At 42.9% G+C, this 24,307-nt stretch overlaps 1 pseudogene; it reads left to right on the top strand.

Annotated features, from left to right (window-relative positions):
- Positions 1–12,004: 12,004 nt before the first annotated feature.
- On the top strand, positions 12,005–12,096 carry LOC131826188 (U6 spliceosomal RNA; annotated as a pseudogene).
- The last annotated feature ends 12,211 nt before the right edge of the window (positions 12,097–24,307 follow it).

Below are 24,307 nucleotides of genomic sequence, written 5' to 3'. Positions count from 1 at the left end.
TTTCTCTGGCTAGGACATCCAGTACTATGTCAAATGAGAGTAGTGAAAGTGGACACACTTGTCTTTTTTCTGATCTTTAAGGGGAAAACTTTCAAACTTTTTTGATTGAATATGAGATTAGCTCTGGGCTTGCAATATGTGTTTTTTCTTTAATGGACTTTTTAAATTATTTTTTAAAATTTTTTATAAACATATAATGTGTTTTTATCCCTGGGGGTACAGGTCTGTGAATCACCAGGTTTACACATTTCACAGCACTCACCATCACTCACCATAGCACCTGCCCTCCCCAATGTCCATACCCCCACCATCCTCTCCCAACACACCTCCCCCCAGCAACCCTCAGTCTGTTTTGTGAGATTCAGTCTTTGTTGGTTTGTCTCCCTCCCAATCCTATCTTCTTTTATTTTTCTTTTCGTACGCCCGAAAGCTCCTGTGTTGCATCTCCACTTCATCATAGCAGGGAGATCATATGATAGTTGTCTTTCTCAGATTGATTTATTTTGCCAAGCATAATACCCTCTAGTTCCATCCATGTCATCACAAATAGCAGGATTTCATTTCTTTGGATGGCTGCACAGTATCCCATTGTACATATATACCATATCTTATTTATTGATTGATCCGTTGAAGGACATTTAGGTTCTTTCCATAGTTTAACTATTGTGGACATTGCTGCTATAAACATTTGGGTGCATGTGCCCCTTCAGAATGCCCCGTTTGTATCTTTAGGGTATATATCCAGTACTACAATCACTGGGTCATAGGGTAGTTCTATTTTCAGCTTTTTGAGGCACCTCCACGCTGTTTTCCAGAGTGGTTGCACCAGCTTGCATTCCCACGTACAGTGTAGGAGGGTTGCCCTTTCTCCACATCCTCGCCAGCATCTGTCATTGACTGACTTGTTCATTTTAGCCATTCTGAAAGGTGTGAGGTGGTATCTCATTCTGGTTTTGATTTGTATTTCCCTGATGCCGAGTGATGTGGAGCATTTTTTCATGTGTCTGTTGGCCATTTGGATGTATTCTTTTCAGAAATGTCTGTTCATGTCCTCTGCCCATTTTTTCATTCGATTATTTGTTCTTAGGGTGTTGAGTTTGATAAGCTCTTTGTAGATTTTGGATAGATACTGGCCCTTTATCTGGTATGTCATTTGCAAATATCTTCTCCCAGATAACTTCTGACAGTCATCTTTTGGCTTTGTTAACTGTTTCCTTTGCTGTGCAAAAGCTTTTTGATCTGATGAAATCCCAGGAGTTCATTCTTGCCCTTGCTTCCCTTGCCTTTGGCGATGTTCCTAGGAAGAAGTTGCTGCTGCTGAGGTCAAAGAGGTTGCTACCTGTTCTCTCCTCAAGGATTTTGATGGATTCCTTTCTCACATTATGCTTCTTCATCCATTTCCAGTCTATTTTCATGTGTGGTGTAAGGAAACGGCCCAATTTCATTTTTCTGCATGTGGCTGTTCAATTTTCCCAACACCATTTGTTGAAGAGGCTGTCTTTTTTCCATAGGACATTCCTTCCTGCTTTGTTGAAGATTAGTTGACCATAGAGTTGAGGGTGTATTTCTGGGCTCTCTATTCTGTTCCATTGATCTATGTCTGTTTTGGGGACAGTTCCCTACTATCTTGATGATGACAACTTTGTAATAGAGCTTGAAGTCTGGAATTGTGATGCCAACAACTTTGGCTTTCTTTTTCAATATTCCTCTGGATATTCGAGGTATTTTCTGGTTCCTTATATATATAAGGATGATTTGTCCCATTTCTTTGAAAAAAAAATGGATGGGATTTTGATAGGGATTGCATTAAATGTGTAGATTGCTTTAGGTAGCATAGACATTTTCACAATATTTGTTCTTCCAATACAGGAGCATGGAACATTTTTCCATTTCTTTGTGTCTTCTTCAATTTCTTTCATGAGTACTTTAGAGTTTTCTGAGTATAGATTCTTTGTTAGGTTTATTCCTAGGTATCTTAGGGTTTTGGGTGCAATTGTAAATGGGATTCACTCCTTAGTTTCTATTTCTTCAGTTTTGTTGGTATAAAAAAAAATGCAACCAATTTCTGTTCATTGATTTATATCCTGACACTTTACAGAATTTCTATACAAGTTATAGCAGATTTGGAGTGGAGTCCTTTAAGTTTTCCACATACAGTATCATATCATCTGCAAACAGGGATAGTTTGACTTCTCTTCTGCCAATTTGGAAAAATTTGGGTGCCTTTAATTTCTTTTTGTTGTCTGATTGCTGAGGCTAGGACTTCTAGTACAATGTTGAATAGCAGTGGTGATAACGGACATCCCTGCCATGTTCCTGACCTCAGCGGAAAAGTATTCAGTTTTTTTTCCATTGAGAATGATATTTGCAGTGGGTTTTTCATAGATGGCTTTGATAATATTGATAATATGTGCCCTCTATCGCTACACTTTGAAGAGTTTTTTTTTAAAGATTTTATTTATTTATTTGACAGAGAGAGAGATCACAAATAGGCAGAGAGACAGACAGAGAGAGAGATGAGGAGAAGCAGGCTCCCTGCTGAGCAGAAAGCCCAATGCAGGACTCGATCCCAGGCCCCTGGGATCATGACCTGAGCCGAAGGTAGAGGCTTAACCCACTGAGCCACCCAGGCGCCCCACTTTGAAGAGTTTTAAGCAGGAAGGGATACTGCACTTTGCCAAATGCTTTTTCAGCATCTATGGGGAGTATCATATGGTTCTTGTTCTTTCTTTTATTGATGTGTTGTATCACATTGATTGATTTGCAGATGTTGAACCAGCCTTGAGGCCCTGGAATAAATCCCAGTTGGTCGTGGTGAATAATCCTTTTAATGTACTGTTGAATCTTATTGGCTAGTATTTTGGTGAGAATTTTCGCATCTGTGTTCATCAAGGATATTGGTCTGTAGTTCTCTTTTTTGATGGGATCCTTGTCTGGTTTGGGGATCAAGGTGATGCTGGCCTCAGAAAAAAAAAGAGATTGGGAGTTTTCCTTCCATTTCTATTTTTTTGGAACAGTATCATGAGAATAGGAATTAATTCTTCTTTAAATGTTTGGTAGAATTCCCCTGGGAAGCCATCTGGCCCGGGGCTTTTGTTTGTTTGGAGATTTTTGATGACTGTTTCAATCTCCGTACTGGTTATGGGTCTGTTCAGGTTTTCTATTTCTTCCTGGTTCAGTTGTGGTAGTTTATATGTCTCTAGGAATGTATCCATTTCTTCCAGATTGCTGAATTTGTTGGCGTAGAGTTGCTCATAGTATGTTCTTATAATTGTTTGTATTTCTTTGGTGTTGGTTGTGATCTCTCCTCTTGCATTCATGATTTTATTTATTTGGGTTCTTTCTCTTTTCTTTTTGATAAGTCTGGAAAGGGGTTTATCAATCTTATTAATTCTTTCAAAGAACCAGCTCCTAGTTTCGTTGATTTGTTCTATTGTTTTGTTGTTGTTGTTGTTGTTGTTTTGTGGTTTTTGTTTATTTGTTTCTATTTCATTGATTTCTGCTCTGATCTTTATTATTCCTCTTCTCCTGCTGGGTTTAGGCTTCCTTTGTTGTTCTTTCTCCAACTCCTTTAGGTGTAGGGTTATGTTGTGTATTTGAGATCTGAGAGAGAAGCGTGATTGCACACGTCTGTCACTGCACTCCCCAGGAGCAAGTCTGGGGAAGGCGCAGCACGCCGCCCCCAGAGAAGAGAAGGAGCCGTTGGCCTTGTGGTCGGGAAAAGGACGGGAAGCAGGGTAGCCTGCCATGGCAGGAAGAGCAGGCCGGTGGCAAGACAAGTGTCACCCGCCCTCTGTGCGGAGAGACAAAGCCTGGTTCCTAAGGAGACATGAGGGGACGATTAAGGCAGGGACGCGTGCTCCACACTGAGGAAGGAGTGTGGGCAGAAGGCAGGCCTGTCCTGTGCCTCTGGTCCCAAGGGGACAGCATCTCCTTCACCATCTGTCCATAGGGCAGACTTGGGCTAGCTACCAGGCGCCATACCCGGAACTCGCAGAAACAGCTCCCTCGAGAAACGGGCAGTCAGATGCCATCTTCCTCCAACATGTGACAGCGTTTTAGGTTGCAGGGGGTTTGCAGGGCAAGGAGTGGGGACAATCCCCCAAAGCTCCCCATTCCAGTGAACGGGCGGTGTTCAGGGAACCTGTCGCCTCTCCTCTCCTGTGGGGAAGGCACTGGCCTTGTCCGCGAATCCGCCTGAGGTCCAGTGCCAAAGGCCAAGCGTTGCCTACACCGGGAGATGGTAGTGTGCATAGAGTGCCATCTTAGGCCCCGCACGCTGCTGCAGGGTTGTGACTGTGTCTGCTTAGTTCGGCCTGGCAGGGTGAACCCAGGGCGCCATCACGGAGCCCGGGAAAGCAAGGTTCAAGAGACACCAGCTCTCACGCGACTCTCCTTCCCTGATGCGACAGAGCGAACACCCAAAGCCTGGCTGAGAAAGCAGCAGAGAAGTGCGCTTCCCGCCAAGCTGAAAACCTCTTCAAAAGCATCGCAGTCGCTGGGAAATCAGAGTCAGTCCTGGGGAATGCTTTTGTTGCTTGCTTTAGCCTAGTATTCGCAACACTATGGGAGAAACCCGCATAGAGAGAAAGCCTCTTTGCCCCTCAGTAAAAGCACAGCATTCTTTGGGAAATCAGAGTCCAGTCTGAGGGATGCTCCTGTTGCCTGAGCTGGTCTTCGCAGCACGGTGTAATAAACACGCATGGAGCTAAATCCTCTATTCCTGGGCATCCCCTCTGCCTGAGAGAGAAGCGCGGTGGCGCCTGTGGAAAGAGCCTTAAGGAAAGGGAAATGATTTTCACTGCACTCCCCAGGAGCATGTCAGTGGACGGTGCAGCCCGCTGCCCGGGGAGAAGAGCAGGAGCCGTTGGCCTTCTGGTCTGGAAACGGTTGCGATAAAGGAGAGCTGGCAATACAAGTATCACCCGCTCCCAGTGCAGAGAGACAAAAGCCTTGTTGCTAAGGAGACAGGAGAGGATGAGTAGGGCAGGGCGCATGCTCCCCTCTTAGGAAGGAGTCTGGGCCGAAAGCATGCCTGTCCTGAGCCTCTGGGCCCAAGGAGACAGCAGCTCCTTGGCCACCTGTCCCTGGGGCAGACATGCGCTAGCCACCAGGCGCCTACGCTGACCTCGCGGAAACAGCTCCCTGAAATAACGTGGTGTCAGATGCCATCTTCCTCCATGATGTGGAAGCTTGGTAGAGGCACGGGGTTTAAGGGGAAGAAGTGGGCACAGTCCCCCTTCGCTCCCTATTCAGTTCACGGGCGGTGTGCAGGGATCCTGTCACCTCTTCTTTCCTGTGGGGAAAGCACTGGCCTAGTCTGAGAATCCGCCTGAGCGCCAGAGCAAAAGGCCAAGCGATGCCTACACTGGGAGATGGTAGTGTGCATAGAGTGCCATCCTAGGCTACGCACGCTACACAGGGTTGTGGCTGTGTCTGCTTAGTTCGGCCTGGCAGGGTGAACCCAGGGCGCCAACATGGAGCTCGGGAAAGCAAGGTCCAAGAGATACCAGCACTCCCGCGACTCTCCTTCCCTGATGCGACAGAGCGAACACCTCCCGCAGCTCTTCTTCCCTGTCGCGACTGAAGCCTTGCTGAGGAAGCAGCAGCAAAGTGCACTTTGCTCCAAGCCAAAGCCTCTGGGAAAGCACAGCATTCGCTGAGAAATGTTCTGCGGGCTGCTGCTGCTTGCCTGAGCCCAGTCTCGCGGTGGGAGAAACCCGCATACAGCGAAAGCCTCTTTGCCTGGGCAACTCCCCTGGGAAAGCACAGCGTTCCTTGGGAAATCAGAGTTGGTTTTGGGGCTGCTGCGGCTGCTTGGCTGAGCTAGTCTCCGCAGCTCGGTGGAAGATACGCGCATGGAGCGAAATACTCTTTGGCCTAGCATCCTCTCTGCCTGAGAGAGAAGCCAAGGGTGGGGAAGGCGCAGCACACCGCACCCGGAGAAGAGAAGGAGCCGTTGGCCTTACGGTCGGGAAACGCTCAGGAAGCAGGATAGCCTGCCCTGCCACGAACAGCAGGCCGGTGGCAAGACAAGAGTCACCCGCTCCCTGTGCGGTGAGATAGAAGTCTGGCTGCTAAGGAGACATGAGGGGACGACTAGGGCAGAGGCGCGTGCTCCACTCTTAGGAAGGAGTCTGGGCAGTAAGCATGCCTGTCCTGAGCCTCTCGGCCCAAGGAGACAGCAGCTCCTTGGCCACCTGTCTCTTGGGCAGACTTGCGCTAGCCACCAGTTGCCTACGCTGAACTCGCAGAAACAGCTCCCAAAATAACGGGCAGTCAGATGCCATCTTCCTCCAGGATGTGGAAGCTTGGAGGAGGGACGGGGTTTAAGGGGAAGGAGTGGGCACAGTCCCCCAAATCTCCCTAATCTGTGCACGGGCCGTGTGCAGGGATCCTGTCTCCTCCTCTCTCCTGTGGTGAAGGCACTGGCCTGGACGCCGAGTCTGCCTGAGAGCCGGAGCAAAAAGGAAAGCCTAACCTAGCCCAGGAGATGGTAATAGGCAGAGAGTGCCATGCTAGGCCAAGCACGCTGCTGCAGGGTTGTGACTGTGTCTGCTTAGTTCTGAATAGCAAGGTGAATCCACGGCGTAAACTCGGAGACCAGGATAGCAAGTCCCGCGGCTCTTCTTCCCTGTCGCGCAGAGTGAACACCCAAAGCCTTTCTGAGGAAGCAGCAGCGAAGTGCGGTTCGTGCCAAGCTGAAAACATCTGCGAAAGCATAGCAGTCGCTGGGAAATCAGAGTCGGTTCTGAGGGCTGCTGTTGCTGCTTGCCTTAGCCTAGTATTGGCAGCACAATGGGAGAAACCCGCATAGAGCGAAAGCCTCTTTGCCCTGGCATCCCCTCTGGGAAATCACAGCATTCTTTGGGAAATCAGAGTCCGGTATGAGGGATGCTCCTGTTTGCCTGAGCTAGTCCCCTCAGCACGGTGTAAAAAACCCGCATGGAGCGAAATCCTCTATGCCTGGGCATCTCCTCTGCCTGAGAGAGAAGCGCTGTGGCGCTTTTGAAAAGAGCCTTAAAAAAAGGGACACGTTTTCACTGCGGTCCCCAGGAGCATGTCTGTGGAAGGTGCAGCTCGCTGCCGGGGGTGGGGGGGAAGGTGAGCAGGAGCCGTTGGCCTTCTGGTCTGGAAACGGTTGCGAAGCAGGAGAGCCGGCAATACAAGTATCACCCGCTCCCTGTGCAGAGAGACAGAAGCCTGGCTGCTAAGGAGACAGGAGGGGATGAGTAGGGCAGGCCTCGTGCTCCACTCTTAAACATGCCTGTCCTGAGTCTCTGGGCCCAAAGAGACAGCAGCTCCTTGGCCACCTGTCCCTGGGGCAGACATGCGCTAGCCACCAGGCGCCTACGCTTACCTCGCGGAAACAGCTCCCTGAAATAACGGGGAGTCAGATGCCATCTTCCTCCAGGATGTGGAAGCTTGGGGGAGGCATGGAGTTTAAGGGGAAGGAGTGGGGACAGTCCCCCAAAGCTCCCTATTCAGTTCACGGGCGGTGTGCAGGGATCCTGTCACCTCTCCTTTCCTGTGGGGAAAGCACTGGCCTAGTCTGAGAATCCGCCTGAGCGCCAGAGTAAAAGGCCAAGCGATGCCTACACTGGGAGATGGTAGTGTGCATAGAGTGCCATCCTAGGCTACACACGCTACTGCAGGGTTGTGGCTATGTCTGCTTAGTTCGGCCTGGCAGGGTGAACCCAGGACGCGAACATGGAGCCCGGGAAAGCAAGGCCCAAGAGGCACCAGCTCTCCCGCAGCTCTTCTTCCCTGACGCTACTGAAGCCTTGCTGAGGAAGCAGCAGCGAAGTGCTGTTGGCTCCCAGCCAAAGCCTCTGCGAAAGCACAGCATTCGCTGAGAAATGTTCTGCGGGCTGCTGCTGCTTGCCTGAGCCCAGTCTCGCGGTGGTGGAAACCCGCATACATCGAAGGCCTCTTTGCCTGTGCATCTCTCCTGGGAAAGCACAGCGTTCCTTGGGAAATCAGAGTTGGGTTTGGGGATGCTGCTGTTGCTTGCCTGAGCTAGTCTCCGCAGCTCGGTGGAAGATACCCGCATGGAGCTAGCTAGATAGATAGATAGATGATAGATAGACAGATATCCCAGAAGCTGCAATGCTAGGCTAAGACCAGGCTTTAAAGGCTTTTCTATGCTCTACTAAATACTTTAAACCGTTCATTATATCATAGCTCAGTGTTCAAATCTCCATTTGTTTCCTCAGTTTCCTAATATTTATCTTAAGGTGACCTGATCTAGACTTTTGATCACCTTTGTCTAAATATTTCTATTTTAACAAAGTCCTTTGGAACACTCAGAGACTAAAACTTAGAAAAATACTCTGATTGTTATCTCATTCGCGTGGAAAATATATAGTTACCCATTAACTAATGATATCCATGACATTTTTAATTCTTGGGAGCTTTTGGTTAAATGAATTTTTTAAGCTACCTTTAAATGAAGCTTTAAGCCATCACCACATGAATAAAATTAAAGAACTAAATGAAAACAAGCCAAGTATTTACAGAGGAATAGAATGTGCAGTGGAAAGAGTACAATTCTGAAATCATAAAGCCTAAATTAGTGTGATGCATCTTTACTAGCCATGTAATCATAAACCAGTTATCTAAATGTGTTAGCCTCAGTTTTTTCACCCATGAAATGGTGATGATAATACTTATTATGCAGAGTTGTTGTGTGGATGTAATGAAGCATGGAGCATGAGAGTCTCATATTCCATGCGAAAATGATAGCTATTTTTATACTTATAATAATTCTAATAGTAGAAATTAAATTGTTCAAAATGATAATATTCATTTATATTGAGGCATTGTATTGACTATTCATAGACACATTTACCAAAATAAATTTCATTTTACTTTACCTTCTCTGAGGATATATATTTCCTAATTCAATATGAATCTCATTATGAATAATAATTATCATAATAAATATGCTGATTTTTCTTCTTTTGAGGGAAGTATCCTTTACTGTTGAACATAAAGAAACTTAAGCAAGTCTGTCTCATTCAAAATTTGCATGCTGCTTTCTTATGAAACTAGACTTTAAAGTTGTATGAAATAAATTCATGCAGTTAAGACATTTATGTTTGGAAAAATGGGTGGTCAGTTTAGTATTTCAAAAGAAGATTTTAAATTTAAACCTTAAAACTGAGCTCTTTCAGCCTTATTTATAGACCATCCTTCATGCTTCCTAAGTACTCCTTCATTGTAAACTAAGTAATAGTTTTTGTCACAGTGTCGATAACTAAAATGGATTTTATATTCTATTATTTCAGAGTTAGTTGCAGTTTCTACTTCCTTACTTCCTTTTTTGAAAAATAGATTAATTCTACAAAAAGCTTTTGTTATCTTTATTGAAAAATAATCGACACATTATAATTTGTAAATATAAGAAATGATTTCTTATAACATTGCAAACTTTTAACATTGTGTAAATTTTGTACAATTTGATAAATTGGCATACATCTGTATTGCAATATAATCTACATAAAAATGTGAATACATCTACTATCTCATATAGTTGCCACTGTTTTTTATGCATGTATGGTAAGGGATTTTAAGAACTACTCTCTTTGCAACTTTTATGTATATAGTACAGTAGAGATGAACTTCAGAGGTCTTGTGGGTTTTGTTCCAGACCGCCTCAATAACGTGATTATCTCCATAAACTAAGTCAAATTATTATTATTTTTTTTGGTTTCGCAGTGCAAATAAAAAATTATGTTTCCCAGTGCATATAAAAAATAAACACTATACTGTACTGTTCAAAAGCATTATGCCTTTAAGGAAAAACAATGTATATACCTTAAGTAAACTAGTTCTGAGTTTTCAGTGGGTCATAATTACTGATCACAGATCACCATAACAAATACAATAATAATGAAAAAACTTGAAATATTGCAAGAATTACCAACATGTGACAGAGAGACACAAAATGAACAAATGTTGTTAGAAAAATGGTGGCAGCAGACCTCTTTTATACAAGATTGCTATAAACTTTCAACTTGTAAGAATGTGATATATGCAAAGTTTAATAAAGGGAAGCACAATAAAAATGGATGTATATATTATTAACTATGATCATCATGCTGTACATTAGATCCCCAGAACTTTTTCATATTGAGGCTGCAAATTTGTACCCTTTGACCACCTTATTCCACCCCCGGTTCACCTCTTGTCAACTCAACTCTAAGTTTCCATTAGTTTGCTTTTTCTTCAGATTCTGTATGTAAGGGATATCATAATACATAAATTAAAATATATATAAAATCTTTGAAATATTTCACTCAGTATAATACCTTCAAGATCCATCCATGCTGTTGTAAATGGCAGTATTTCTTAATTTTTCATGGTTCAGTAGTATTCCATAGTGTATATTTACCATACTTATTTTATCCATTCATCCATTAATGGATACTGAAGTTATTTCCATCTCTTGCTTAGAGTTAATAATTTTATAATGAACATAAGAGTGGAGATATGTCTTCGAATAGTGACTTCGTTTCCTTTAGATATATACCTAGAGGTGGGATTACTGAATCATATGGTAATTTTACTTTCAATAATATGAATAATCTCCATACTGTTTTCCATACAAATTTATATCCCTATCACAGTGCATAAGTTCCCCATTTTCCACAATATTTAACAAAATTTGTTAGTTTTAATTTTTTGCTAGTATATATTCTAATAGGTAGTAATATCTTGTTGTGTTTTTCAGAGGTAAACAACAACAACAACATAATGACTTTGCCCTGAGTTTCTACGTTGAGCACTTTTTAATGCTCCTGTTGGTCATTTATATAACTTTTTTGAAAAAAACGTCTATTGAGATCCTTTTGCTATTTTTTAAATTATATATATTTTTCTATTTGTATCTGTTGGTTATTAACCTCTTTTCAGATATAAGATTTGTAAGTATTTTCTTCCATTCTGTGAATTGTGTTTTCATTCCCTTTTTTTTTTGGCAATGCAGAAACTTTAGTTTGATGTAATACCATTTATTTATTTTTGCTTCTTTTGCTTGTGTTTTTGGCCTGGTATCCAAAAAACTATTGGCAAACCAATGTCAAGGAGAATTTTTCCTATGTTTTCCTTTAGGAAATTTAGTTTCATGCATCACATTTATGTCTTTAATCTATTTCAAGTTAAGATTTATGAGTGATATAAGGTTCCAGTTTCATGCTGGTTTATGTGACTATTCAGTTTTAAATATCATTTATTGAACAGACTATCTACCCATTATATATGTTGGCCCCTGTCAAATATTAGGTGACTGTATCAAAGGATTTATTTCTGGACTCTCAATTCTGTTCAACTTGTTTATTGGTCTGTTTTTATGCCAGTATACTTTATTGTTTTGAGCACGAGGGCTTTGTAGTATAGTTTCAAATCAAGAAGTGTAATTTCGCTTCTTCATTCTTTCTCAGAACTGCTTTAATTATTTGTTGTCTTTTATGGTCTCATATAAATTTTAGGATTCTTTACTTACTTCTGTAAAAAAAAATATTGGATTTTTAAAAAATATTTTTTATTTATTTATTTGACAGAGAGAGATGACAAGCAGGCAGAGAGGCAGGCAGAGAGAGAAGAGTTAGCAGCTTCCTGCTGAGCTGAGAGCCTGATGCAGTTCTCGATCCCAGGACCCTGGGATCATGACCTGAGCCGAAGGCAGCGGCTTAACCCACTGAGCCACCCAGGCGCCCCTAACATTGGATTTTTGATAGGAATTGAATTTACAGATGGTTTTCGGTAGTATGGACATTTTAACAATGTTAATTCTTACCATTCATAAATATGAGCTATCTTTCCATTTATGTCTCCTTCAAATTCTTTATCAATGTCATAGTTTATGGGGTACAGATCTTTCATCTTGTTAGTTAAATCTTTTCCGAAGTATTTTATTATTTTTGATGCTATTGAGAATTAGATTGTTCTCTTTATTTTTTTCAGATAGTTCATCATTACAGTGTTAAAATGCTCCTGTCTTGTGCTTACTTTGGCAGCACATATACTAAAATTGGAATGATGCAGAGAAGATTAGCATGATCACTGAGCAAGGATGACATGAAAAACTATTTTAAAAAAACGAAACAAAACAAAATTCCTGTCTTTTATATATTGATCTTGTATTTGGCAGCTATATTAAATTTGTTTATTCAAAATTTTCTGTGAAGTTTTTAGGATTTTTTTTACATGTAAGTTCATGTTATCCAAAAAAAGAAAATTTTACTTCTTCCTTTTTTTTTTTTTTTGTTTTTGGAGTCTTTTATTTCTTTGTGTTCCTTGTTTCTCTGGCTAGGACATCCAGTACTATGTCAAATGAGAGTAGTGAAAGTGGACACACTTGTCTTTTTTCTGATCTTTAAGGGGAAAACTTTCAAACTTTTTTGATTGAATATGAGATTAGCTCTGGGCTTGCAATATGTGTTTTTTCTTTAATGGACTTTTTAAATTATTTTTTAAAATTTTTTATAAACATATAATGTGTTTTTATCCCTGGGGGTACAGGTCTGTGAATCACCAGGTTTACACATTTCACAGCACTCACCATCACTCACCATAGCACCTGCCCTCCCCAATGTCCATACCCCCACCATCCTCTCCCAACACACCTCCCCCCAGCAACCCTCAGTCTGTTTTGTGAGATTCAGTCTTTGTTGGTTTGTCTCCCTCCCAATCCTATCTTCTTTTATTTTTCTTTTCGTACGCCCGAAAGCTCCTGTGTTGCATCTCCACTTCATCATAGCAGGGAGATCATATGATAGTTGTCTTTCTCAGATTGATTTATTTTGCCAAGCATAATACCCTCTAGTTCCATCCATGTCATCACAAATAGCAGGATTTCATTTCTTTTGATGGCTGCACAGTATCCCATTGTACATATATACCATATCTTATTTATTGATTGATCCGTTGAAGGACATTTAGGTTCTTTCCATAGTTTAACTATTGTGGACATTGCTGCTATAAATATTTGGGTGCATGTGCCCCTTCAGAATGCCCCGTTTGTATCTTTAGGGTATATATCCAGTACTACAATCACTGGGTCATAGGGTAGTTCTATTTTCAGCTTTTTGAGGCACCTCCACGCTGTTTTCCAGAGTGGTTGCACCAGCTTGCATTCCCACGTACAGTGTAGGAGGGTTGCCCTTTCTCCACATCCTCGCCAGCATCTGTCATTGACTGACTTGTTCATTTTAGCCATTCTGAAAGGTGTGAGGTGGTATCTCATTCTGGTTTTGATTTGTATTTCCCTGATGCCGAGTGATGTGGAGCATTTTTTCATGTGTCTGTTGGCCATTTGGATGTATTCTTTTCAGAAATGTCTGTTCATGTCCTCTGCCCATTTTTACATTCGATTCTTTGTTCTTAGGGTGTTGAGTTTGATAAGCTCTTTGTAGATTTTGGATAGATACTGGCCCTTTATCTGGTATGTCATTTGCAAATATCTTCTCCCAGATAACTTCTGACAGTCATCTTTTGGCTTTGTTAACTGTTTCCTTTGCTGTGCAAAAGCTTTTTGATCTGATGAAATCCCAGGAGTTCATTCTTGCCCTTGCTTCCCTTGCCTTTGGCGATGTTCCTAGGAAGAAGTTGCTGCTGCTGAGGTCAAAGAGGTTGCTACCTGTTCTCTCCTCAAGGATTTTGATGGATTCCTTTCTCACATTATGCTTCTTCATCCATTTCCAGTCTATTTTCATGTGTGGTGTAAGGAAACGGCCCAATTTCATTTTTCTGCATGTGGCTGTTCAATTTTCCCAACACCATTTGTTGAAGAGGCTGTCTTTTTTCCATAGGACATTCCTTCCTGCTTTGTTGAAGATTAGTTGACCATAGAGTTGAGGGTGTATTTCTGGGCTCTCTATTCGGTTCCATTGATCTATGTCTGTTTTGGGGACAGTTCCCTACTATCTTGATGATGACAACTTTGTAATAGAGCTTGAAGTCTGGAATTGTGATGCCAACAACTTTGGCTTTCTTTTTCAATATTCCTCTGGATATTCGAGGTATTTTCTGGTTCCTTATATATATAAGGATGATTTGTCCCATTTCTTTGAAAAAAAAAATGGATGGGATTTTGATAGGGATTGCATTAAATGTGTAGATTGCTTTAGGTAGCATAGACATTTTCACAATATTTGTTCTTCCAATACAGGAGCATGGAACATTTTTCCATTTCTTTGTGTCTTCTTCAATTTCTTTCATGAGTACTTTAGAGTTTTCTGAGTATAGATTCTTTGTTAGGTTTATTCCTAGGTATCTTAGGGTTTTGGGTGCAATTGTAAATGGGATTCACTCCTTAGTTTCTATTTCTTCAGTTTTGTTGGTATAAAAAAAAATGCAACCAATTTCTGTTCATTGATTTATATCCTGACACTTTACAGAATTTCTATACAAGTTATAGCAGATTTGGAGTGGAGTCCTTTAAGTTTTCCACATACAGTATCATATCATCTGCAAACAGGGATAGTTTGACTTCTCTTCTGCCAATTTGGCAAAATTTGGGTGCCTTTAATTTCTTTTTGTTGTCTGATTGCTGAGGCTAGGACTTCTAGTACAATGTTGAATAGCAGTGGTGATAACGGACATCCCTGCCATGTTCCTGACCTCAGCGGAAAAGTATTCAGTTTTTTTCCATTGAGAATGAGATTTGCAGTGGGTTTTTCATAGATGGCTTTGATAATATTGATAATATGTGCCCTCTATCGCTACACTTTGAAGAGTTTTTTTTTAAAGATTTTATTTATTTATTTGACAGAGAGAGAGATCACAAATAGGCAGAGAGACAGACAGAGAGAGAGATGAGGAGAAGCAGGCTCCCTGCTGAGCAGAAAGCCCAATGCAGGACTCGATCCCAGGCCCCTGGGATCATGACCTGAGCCGAAGGTAGAGGCTTAACCCACTGAGCCACCCAGGCGCCCCACTTTGAAGAGTTTTAAGCAGGAAGGGATACTGCACTTTGCCAAATGCTTTTTCAGCATCTATGGGGAGTATCATATGGTTCTTGTTCTTTCTTTTATTGATGTGTTGTATCACATTGATTGATTTGCAGATGTTGAACCAGCCTTGAGGCCCTGGAATAAATCCCAGTTGGTCGTGGTGAATAATCCTTTTAATGTACTGTTGAATCTTATTGGCTAGTATTTTGGTGAGAATTTTCGCATCTGTGTTCATCAAGGATATTGGTCTGTAGTTCTCTTTTTTGATGGGATCCTTGTCTGGTTTGGGGATCAAGGTGATGCTGGCCTCAGAAAAAAAAAGAGATTGGGAGTTTTCCTTCCATTTCTATTTTTTTGGAACAGTATCATGAGAATAGGAATTAATTCTTCTTTAAATGTTTGGTAGAATTCCCCTGGGAAGCCATCTGGCCCGGGGCTTTTGTTTGTTTGGAGATTTTTGATGACTGTTTCAATCTCCGTACTGGTTATGGGTCTGTTCAGGTTTTCTATTTCTTCCTGGTTCAGTTGTGGTAGTTTATATGTCTCTAGGAATGTATCCATTTCTTCCAGATTGCTGAATTTGTTGGCGTAGAGTTGCTCATAGTATGTTCTTATAATTGTTTGTATTTCTTTGGTGTTGGTTGTGATCTCTCCTCTTGCATTCATGATTTTATTTATTTGGGTTCTTTCTCTTTTCTTTTTGATAAGTCTGGAAAGGGGTTTATCAATCTTATTAATTCTTTCAAAGAACCAGCTCCTAGTTTCGTTGATTTGTTCTATTGTTTTGTTGTTGTTGTTGTTGTTGTTTTGTGGTTTTTGTTTATTTGTTTCTATTTCATTGATTTCTGCTCTGATCTTTATTATTCCTCTTCTCCTGCTGGGTTTAGGCTTCCTTTGTTGTTCTTTCTCCAACTCCTTTAGGTGTAGGGTTATGTTGTGTATTTGAGATCTGAGAGAGAAGCGTGATTGCACACGTCTGTCACTGCACTCCCCAGGAGCAAGTCTGGGGAAGGCGCAGCACGCCGCCCCCAGAGAAGAGAAGGAGCCGTTGGCCTTGTGGTCGGGAAAAGGACGGGAAGCAGGGTAGCCTGCCATGGCAGGAAGAGCAGGCCGGTGGCAAGACAAGTGTCACCCGCCCTCTGTGCGGAGAGACAAAGCCTGGTTCCTAAGGAGACATGAGGGGACGATTAAGGCAGGGACGCGTGCTCCACACTGAGGAAGGAGTGTGGGCAGAAGGCAGGCCTGTCCTGTGCCTCTGGTCCCAAGGGGACAGCATCTCCTTCACCATCTGTCCATAGGGCAGACTTGGGCTAGCTACCAGGCGCCATACCCGGAACTCGCAGAAACAGCTCCCTCGAGAAACGGGCAGTCAGATGCCATCTTCCTCCAACATGTGACAGCGTTTTAGGTTGCAGGGGGTTTGCAGGGCAAGGAGTGGGGACAATCCCCCAAAGCTCCCCATTCCAGTGAACGGGCGGTGTTCAGGGAACCTGTCGCCTCTCCTCTCCTGTGGGGAAGGCACTGGCCTTGTCCGCGAATCCGCCTGAGGTCCAGTGCCAAAGGCCAAGCGTTGCCTACACCGGGAGATGGTAGTGTGCATAGAGTGCCATCTTAGGCCACGCACGCTGCTACAGGGTTGTGACTGTGTCTGCTTAGTTCGGCCTGGCAGGGTGAACCCAGGGCGCCATCACGGAGCCCGGGAAAGCAAGGTCCAAGAGACACCAGCTCTCACGCGACTCTCCTTCCCTGATGCGACAGAGCGAACACCCAAAGCCTGGCTGAGAAAGCAGCAGAGAAGTGCGCTTCCCGCCAAGCTGAAAACCTCTTCAAAAGCATCGCAGTCGCTGGGAAATCAGAGTCAGTCCTGGGGAATGCTTTTGTTGCTTGCTTTAGCCTAGTATTCGCAACACTATGGGAGAAACCCGCATAGAGAGAAAGCCTCTTTGCCCCTCAGTAAAAGCACAGCATTCTTTGGGAAATCAGAGTCCAGTCTGAGGGATGCTCCTGTTGCCTGAGCTGGTCTTCGCAGCACGGTGTAATAAACACGCATGGAGCTAAATCCTCTATTCCTGGGCATCCCCTCTGCCTGAGAGAGAAGCGCGGTGGCGCCTGTGGAAAGAGCCTTAAGGAAAGGGAAATGATTTTCACTGCACTCCCCAGGAGCATGTCAGTGGACGGTGCAGCCCGCTGCCCGGGGAGAAGAGCAGGAGCCGTTGGCCTTCTGGTCTGGAAACGGTTGCGATAAAGGAGAGCTGGCAATACAAGTATCACCCGCTCCCAGTGCAGAGAGACAAAAGCCTTGTTGCTAAGGAGACAGGAGAGGATGATTAGGGCAGGGCGCATGCTCCCCTCTTAGGAAGGAGTCTGGGCCGAAAGCATGCCTGTCCTGAGCCTCTGGGCCCAAGGAGACAGCAGCTCCTTGGCCACCTGTCCCTGGGGCAGACATGCGCTAGCCACCAGGCGCCTACGCTGACCTCGCGGAAACAGCTCCCTGAAATAACGTGGTGTCAGATGCCATCTTCCTCCATGATGTGGAAGCTTGGTAGAGGCACGGGGTTTAAGGGGAAGAAGTGGGCACAGTCCCCCTTCGCTCCCTATTCAGTTCACGGGCGGTGTGCAGGGATCCTGTCACCTCTTCTTTCCTGTGGGGAAAGCACTGGCCTAGTCTGAGAATCCGCCTGAGCGCCAGAGCAAAAGGCCAAGCGATGCCTACACTGGGAGATGGTAGTGTGCATAGAGTGCCATCCTAGGCTACGCACGCTACACAGGGTTGTGGCTGTGTCTGCTTAGTTCGGCCTGGCAGGGTGAACCCAGGGCGCCAACATGGAGCTCGGGAAAGCAAGGTCCAAGAGATTCCAGCACTCCCGCGACTCTCCTTCCCTGATGCGACAGAGCGAACACCTCCCGCAGCTCTTCTTCCCTGTCGCGACTGAAGCCTTGCTGAGGAAGCAGCAGCAAAGTGCACTTCGCTCCAAGCCAAAGCCTCTGGGAAAGCACAGCATTCGCTGAGAAATGTTCTGCGGGCTGCTGCTGCTTGCCTGAGCCCAGTCTCGCGGTGGGAGAAACCCGCATACAGCGAAAGCCTCTTTGCCTGGGCAACTCCCCTGGGAAAGCACAGCGTTCCTTGGGAAATCAGAGTTGGTTTTGGGGCTGCTGCGGCTGCTTGGCTGAGCTAGTCTCCGCAGCTCGGTGGAAGATACGCGCATGGAGCGAAATACTCTTTGGCCTAGCATCCTCTCTGCCTGAGAGAGAAGCCAAGGGTGGGGAAGGCGCAGCACACCGCACCCGGAGAAGAGAAGGAGCCGTTGGCCTTACGGTCGGGAAACGCTCAGGAAGCAGGATAGCCTGCCCTGCCACGAACAGCAGGCCGGTGGCAAGACAAGAGTCACCCGCTCCCTGTGCGGTGAGATAGAAGTCTGGCTGCTAAGGAGACATGAGGGGACGACTAGGGCAGAGGCGCGTGCTCCACTCTTAGGAAGGAGTCTGGGCAGTAAGCATGCCTGTCCTGAGCCTCTCGGCCCAAGGAGACAGCAGCTCCTTGGCCACCTGTCTCTTGGGCAGACTTGCGCTAGCCACCAGTTGCCTACGCTGAACTCGCAGAAACAGCTCCCAAAATTACGGGCAGTCAGATGCCATCTTCCTCCAGGATGTGGAAGCTTGGAGGAGGGACGGGGTTTAAGGGGAAGGAGTGGGCACAGTCCCCCAAATCTCCCTAATCTGTGCACGGGCCGTGTGCAGGGATCCTGTCTCCTCCTCTCTCCTGTGGTGAAGGCACTGGCCTGGACGCCGAGTCTGCCTGAGAGCCGGAGCAAAAAGGAAAGCCTAACCTAGCCCAGGAGATGGTAATAGGCAGAGAGTGCCATGCTAGGCCAAGCACGCTGCTGCAGGGTTGTGACTGTGTCTGCTTAGTTCTGAATAGCAAGGTGAATCCACGGCGTAAACTCGGAGACCAGGATAGCAAGTCCCGCGGCTCTTCTTCCCTGTCGCGCAGAGTGAACACCCAAAGCCTTTCTGAGGAAGCAGCAGCGAAGTGCGGTTCGTGCCAAGCTGAAAACATCTGCGAAAGCATAGCAGTCGCTGGGAAATCAGAGTCGGTTCTGAGGGCTGCTGTTGCTGCTTGCCTTAGCCTAGTATTGGCAGCACAATGGGAGAAACCCGCATAGAGCGAAAGCCTCTTTGCCCTGGCATCCCCTCTGGGAAATCACAGCATTCTTTGGGAAATCAGAGTCCGGTATGAGGGATGCTCCTGTTTGCCTGAGCTAGTCCCCTCAGCACGGTGTAAAAAACCCGCATGGAGCGAAATCCTCTATGCCTGGGCATCTCCTCTGCCTGAGAGAGAAGCGCTGTGGCGCTTTTGAAAAGAGCCTTAAAAAAAGGGACACGTTTTCACTGCGGTCCCCAGGAGCATGTCTGTGGAAGGTGCAGCTCGCTGCCGGGGGTGGGGGGGAAGGTGAGCAGGAGCCGTTGGCCTTCTGGTCTGGAAACGGTTGCGAAGCAGGAGAGCCGGCAATACAAGTATCACCCGCTCCCTGTGCAGAGAGACAGAAGCCTGGCTGCTAAGGAGACAGGAGGGGATGAGTAGGGCAGGCCTCGTGCTCCACTCTTAAACATGCCTGTCCTGAGTCTCTGGGCCCAAAGAGACAGCAGCTCCTTGGCCACCTGTCCCTGGGGCAGACATGCGCTAGCCACCAGGCGCCTACGCTTACCTCGCGGAAACAGCTCCCTGAAATAACGGGGAGTCAGATGCCATCTTCCTCCAGGATGTGGAAGCTTGGGGGAGGCATGGAGTTTAAGGGGAAGGAGTGGGGACAGTCCCCCAAAGCTCCCTATTCAGTTCACGGGCGGTGTGCAGGGATCCTGTCACCTCTCCTTTCCTGTGGGGAAAGCACTGGCCTAGTCTGAGAATCCGCCTGAGCGCCAGAGTAAAAGGCCAAGCGATGCCTACACTGGGAGATGGTAGTGTGCATAGAGTGCCATCCTAGGCTACACACGCTACTGCAGGGTTGTGGCTATGTCTGCTTAGTTCGGCCTGGCAGGGTGAACCCAGGACGCGAACATGGAGCCCGGGAAAGCAAGGCCCAAGAGGCACCAGCTCTCCCGCAGCTCTTCTTCCCTGACGCTACTGAAGCCTTGCTGAGGAAGCGGCAGCGAAGTGCTGTTGGCTCCCAGCCAAAGCCTCTGCGAAAGCACAGCATTCGCTGAGAAATGTTCTGCGGGCTGCTGCTGCTTGCCTGAGCCCAGTCTCGCGGTGGTGGAAACCCGCATACATCGAAGGCCTCTTTGCCTGTGCATCTCTCCTGGGAAAGCACAGCGTTCCTTGGGAAATCAGAGTTGGGTTTGGGGATGCTGCTGTTGCTTGCCTGAGCTAGTCTCCGCAGCTCGGTGGAAGATACCCGCATGGAGCTAGATAGATAGATAGATAGATGATAGATAGACAGATATCCCAGAAGCTGCAATGCTAGGCTAAGACCAGGCTTTAAAGGCTTTTCTATGCTCTACTAAATACTTTAAACCGTTCATTATATCATAGCTCAGTGTTCAAATCTCCATTTGTTTCCTCAGTTTCCTAATATTTATCTTAAGGTGACCTGATCTAGACTTTTGATCACCTTTGTCTAAATATTTCTATTTTAACAAAGTCCTTTGGAACACTCAGAGACTAAAACTTAGAAAAATACTCTGATTGTTATCTCATTCGCGTGGAAAATATATAGTTACCCATTAACTAATGATATCCATGACATTTTTAATTCTTGGGAGCTTTTGGTTAAATGAATTTTTTAAGCTACCTTTAAATGAAGCTTTAAGCCATCACCACATGAATAAAATTAAAGAACTAAATGAAAACAAGCCAAGTATTTACAGAGGAATAGAATGTGCAGTGGAAAGAGTACAATTCTGAAATCATAAAGCCTAAATTAGTGTGATGCATCTTTACTAGCCATGTAATCATAAACCAGTTATCTAAATGTGTTAGCCTCAGTTTTTTCACCCATGAAATGGTGATGATAATACTTATTATGCAGAGTTGTTGTGTGGATGTAATGAAGCATGGAGCATGAGAGTCTCATATTCCATGCGAAAATGATAGCTATTTTTATACTTATAATAATTCTAATAGTAGAAATTAAATTGTTCAAAATGATAATATTCATTTATATTGTGGCATTGTATTGACTATTCATAGACACATTTACCAAAATAAATTTCATTTTACTTTACCTTCTCTGAGGATATATATTTCCTAATTCAATATGAATCTCATTATGAATAATAATTATCATAATAAATATGTTGATTTTTCTTCTTTTGAGGGAAGTATCCTTTACTGTTGAACATAAAGAAACTTAAGCAAGTCTGTCTTATTCAAAATTTGCATGCTGCTTTCTTATGAAACTAGACTTTAGAGTTGTATGAAATAAATTCATGCAGTTAAGACATTTATGTTTGGAAAAATGGGTGGTCAGTTTAGTATTTCAAAAGAAGATTTTAAATTTAAACCTTAAAACTGAGCTCTTTCAGCCTTATTTATAGACCATCCTTCATGCTTCCTAAGTACTCCTTCATTGTAAACTAAGTAATAGTTTTTGTCACAGTGTCGATAACTAAAATGGATTTTATATTCTATTATTTCAGAGTTAGTTGCAGTTTCTACTTCCTTACTTCCTTTTTTGAAAAATAGATTAATTCTACAAAAAGCTTTTGTTATCTTTATTGAAAAATAATCGACACATTATAATTTGTAAATATAAGAAATGATTTCTTATAACATTGCAAACTTTTAACATTGTGTAAATTTTGTACAATTTGATAAATTGGCATACATCTGTATTGCAATATAATCTACATAAAAATGTGAATACATCTACTATCTCATATAGTTGCCACTGTTTTTTATGCATGTATGGTAAGGGATTTTAAGAACTACTCTCTTTGCAACTTTTATGTATATAGTACAGTAGAGATGAACTTCAGAGGTCTTGTGGGTTTTGTTCCAGACCGCCTCAATAACGTGATTATCTCCATAAACTAAGTCAAATTATTATTATTTTTTTTGGTTTCGCAGTGCAAATAAAAAATTATGTTTCCCAGTGCATATAAAAAATAAACACTATACTGTACTGTTCAAAAGCATTATGCCTTTAAGGAAAAACAATGTATATACCTTAAGTAAACTAGTTCTGAGTTTTCAGTGGGTCATAATTACTGATCACAGATCACCATAACAAATACAATAATAATGAAAAAACTTGAAATATTGCAAGAATTACCAACATGTGACAGAGAGACACAAAATGAACAAATGTTGTTAGAAAAATGGTGGCAGCAGACCTCTTTTATACAAGATTGCTATAAACTTTCAACTTGTAAGAATGTGATATATGCAAAGTTTAATAAAGGGAAGCACAATAAAAATGGATGTATATATTATTAACTATGATCATCATGCTGTACATTAGATCCCCAGAACTTTTTCATATTGAGGCTGCAAATTTGTACCCTTTGACCACCTTATTCCACCCCCGGTTCACCTCTTGTCAACTCAACTCTAAGTTTCCATTAGTTTGCTTTTTCTTCAGATTCTGTATGTAAGGGATATCATAATACATAAATTAAAATATATATAAAATCTTTGAAATATTTCACTCAGTATAATACCTTCAAGATCCATCCATGCTGTTGTAAATGGCAGTATTTCTTAATTTTTCATGGTTCAGTAGTATTCCATAGTGTATATTTACCATACTTATTTTATCCATTCATCCATTAATGGATACTGAAGTTATTTCCATCTCTTGCTTAGAGTTAATAATTTTATAATGAACATAAGAGTGGAGATATGTCTTCGAATAGTGACTTCGTTTCCTTTAGATATATACCTAGAGGTGGGATTACTGAATCATATGGTAATTTTACTTTCAATAATATGAATAATCTCCATACTGTTTTCCATACAAATTTATATCCCTATCACAGTGCATAAGTTCCCCATTTTCCACAATATTTAACAAAATTTGTTAGTTTTAATTTTTTGCTAGTATATATTCTAATAGGTAGTAATATCTTGTTGTGTTTTTCAGAGGTAAACAACAACAACAACATAATGACTTTGCCCTGAGTTTCTACGTTGAGCACTTTTTAATGCTCCTGTTGGTCATTTATATAACTTTTTTGAAAAAAACGTCTATTGAGATCCTTTTGCTATTTTTTAAATTATATATATTTTTCTATTTGTATCTGTTGGTTATTAACCTCTTTTCAGATATAAGATTTGTAAGTATTTTCTTCCATTCTGTGAATTGTGTTTTCATTCCCTTTTTTTTTTGGCAATGCAGAAACTTTAGTTTGATGTAATACCATTTATTTATTTTTGCTTCTTTTGCTTGTGTTTTTGGCCTGGTATCCAAAAAACTATTGGCAAACCAATGTCAAGGAGAATTTTTCCTATGTTTTCCTTTAGGAAATTTAGTTTCATGCATCACATTTATGTCTTTAATCTATTTCAAGTTAAGATTTATGAGTGATATAAGGTTCCAGTTTCATGCTGGTTTATGTGACTATTCAGTTTTAAATATCATTTATTGAACAGACTATCTACCCATTATATATGTTGGCCCCTGTCAAATATTAGGTGACTGTATCAAAGGATTTATTTCTGGACTCTCAATTCTGTTCAACTTGTTTATTGGTCTGTTTTTATGCCAGTATACTTTATTGTTTTGAGCACGAGGGCTTTGTAGTATAGTTTCAAATCAAGAAGTGTAATTTCGCTTCTTCATTCTTTCTCAGAACTGCTTTAATTATTTGTTGTCTTTTATGGTCTCATATAAATTTTAGGATTCTTTACTTACTTCTGTAAAAAAAAATATTGGATTTTTAAAAAATATTTTTTATTTATTTATTTGACAGAGAGAGATGACAAGCAGGCAGAGAGGCAGGCAGAGAGAGAAGAGTTAGCAGCTTCCTGCTGAGCTGAGAGCCTGATGCAGTTCTCGATCCCAGGACCCTGGGATCATGACCTGAGCCGAAGGCAGCGGCTTAACCCACTGAGCCACCCAGGCGCCCCTAACATTGGATTTTTGATAGGAATTGAATTTACAGATGGTTTTCGGTAGTATGGACATTTTAACAATGTTAATTCTTACCATTCATAAATATGAGCTATCTTTCCATTTATGTCTCCTTCAAATTCTTTATCAATGTCATAGTTTATGGGGTACAGATCTTTCATCTTGTTAGTTAAATCTTTTCCGAAATATTTTATTATTTTTGATGCTATTGAGAATTAGATTGTTCTCTTTATTTTTTTCAGATAGTTCATCATTACAGTGTTAAAATGCTCCTGTCTT

The sequence above is a fragment of the Mustela lutreola genome, chromosome 2 (assembly GCF_030435805.1).
Source record: "Mustela lutreola isolate mMusLut2 chromosome 2, mMusLut2.pri, whole genome shotgun sequence".
Taxonomy (NCBI): domain Eukaryota; kingdom Metazoa; phylum Chordata; class Mammalia; order Carnivora; family Mustelidae; genus Mustela; species Mustela lutreola.
Note: the sequence above shows the minus strand (reverse complement) of the source record. Positions and strands in the feature narration are given on the sequence as shown.